The following is a 2,073-nucleotide window of genomic DNA, read 5'->3' as shown; positions in this document are numbered from 1 at the left end:
CCCTCCAACAGATGGCGCTCTAGGTGACCGCCTAGTTCGCCTATGCCAAGAGCCGGCTCTGGTCCTGAGGTCCATGAATTATTTTGCTAACAGACAGACATAATTTATTCCAAATTGTTAAGAGTAAAATGGTAAAGATCATCTTTAATGTTTTAATGTGTATTACATCAGAACTACGATGGAGTTTTAGGGGCACACAACAAGATTTTTATTTTAAATTACGAGAAAAAAGTCCTAATTTACAGCATTAATGTTGTAATACAATAACTTTATTTCCATAATATTATGACTTCTCGTAATAAAAAAGGTCTTTTGTGGCTGTAATATTCTGTCATACAGAACAAATTTCAGCTCATATCTGTGAAACTGACTGAGTTCTAGCAGTTTTTCTGTTCATGGCCTACTGTTCTGACTGAACAAATAAGACTAAATTGTTGTGAACTTGACCTGCTGACTGAAGAACTGAAGCTTTATAAACATGTTGTGTCCTTTAAGAGGTCCAACCTGTAGCTGTCATGTAGAGAACATGAGAACCCGGCGGTCTGATTGTTGTTATTTCATGCAGAACAGAGCAGAGACGTTTGATTGACAGCCAGCCTTCGGTGCTGAGGGGTCATGGGAAGGAAAAAGGTGGTGGGAGAGCGTCATCAAAACGACAGGGTCAGCTGAGCCGAGGCAGGCGGGTCTGAAGCATCATGGGAAAACTGTCTGTTGTATTAACAGAATCTGAACTCTGCAGATTTATTAATAATCAACATGTGCACAAGAGTATCAGCCACTGTGTGACCCTGTTACATAACATCCAGCTTGACTTTAACGATAATTCAAGTGATAAAATGAACAGAACTTTTGAATTTATTCCCTCTTATTGCTCCTAATAACACAATCAAACACAAGTTACTCATTTTATTAGAAATGTAGACTGACACAAGGTGCTCTAAAGGACAAATCAACAAAATGATGTCATGCAAGCAGCTCAGTGAAACGGAGGATTATATGGATTGATGCTGATGTGTAGAGTGGCTGCAGCTGTGACTGATGAAACAGAGGGGCGTGGCAGGCCGACTGGAAAAATACTGACTGTAGAAATGAAAATCAGAAATGGTGGAACAAAGGAACAATAAAATAAACAAACCAAAAAGGAACAAAGTGAACAGACACACAAAATAAAAAAGAACAAAAAACTAAAAAAAAAAAACTGATTCTGATAAAAAAGAAGTCACTTAATAAAAATAACTATTTTACTCTTTTTTTTTCTTCATACATATATATAATAAAACTATTTTACTCTTAAAATCCAAAGAAATACATAACACAGTTTAAAAGCAAAACAAAATATAACACTGATAAAAAAAACTGAAATATTCTGTCACAGCTAATATTTTAGCACTGACCAAATGTTAATAAATAATTTACAGTAACCTAAACCCATTTTGTTACATTTGGTCAATGAAAAAATATTAGCTGTGACAAATTACTTCAGTTTTTTAAAGTTGAGTTGTTTTATTTACTTATTTATTTTTTGAGTGTATGTTTTAGTGTTTTTTCCCCAAAATAAATAAAAGCATCATTAAATAAATGATATTTAAATAAATAAAAACATACCAAGTCTTTTTATTTCCCATTTGGTTTTAAACTGAGTGTCCCAATTCTATCAGTGTGCATTGCCAATACAACGCACACTATTGTGATTCGTTTCCCATCCAAGTCATCTCAACTTTGCCATGCTTCTCCTCCTGCATACTTTGTCCTAGAGCTGCCATTGTAATTTATATCTGTAAAGCCCCTGTGCCAAATGATGGCTATGCCTTTTGGTACCTGTAAAACTTATAGTTTTTGAAACGTTAATGATTAATAAATTATAATGACAGTCAATGGAGCCTTGTATTGGTCCAATACTGCCCCCTGCTGCATCTACACAATATGGTACTGCACCATAGTTTAATAATATTTAAACTCAGTAGTTCAATGATTACAATATTAATATGATTGTATTTTGATGTTTTACTGTAATACTGTCTTTATGTTGTCCTACTGTTGTAATATATTGAAGTTTAGTTTTAAAGATTACAT

Source organism: Austrofundulus limnaeus, unplaced genomic scaffold (genome assembly GCF_001266775.1).
Source record: "Austrofundulus limnaeus strain Quisiro unplaced genomic scaffold, Austrofundulus_limnaeus-1.0 Scaffold129, whole genome shotgun sequence".
In the NCBI taxonomy this organism is placed as follows: Eukaryota; Metazoa; Chordata; class Actinopteri; order Cyprinodontiformes; family Rivulidae; genus Austrofundulus; species Austrofundulus limnaeus.
Note: the sequence above shows the minus strand (reverse complement) of the source record.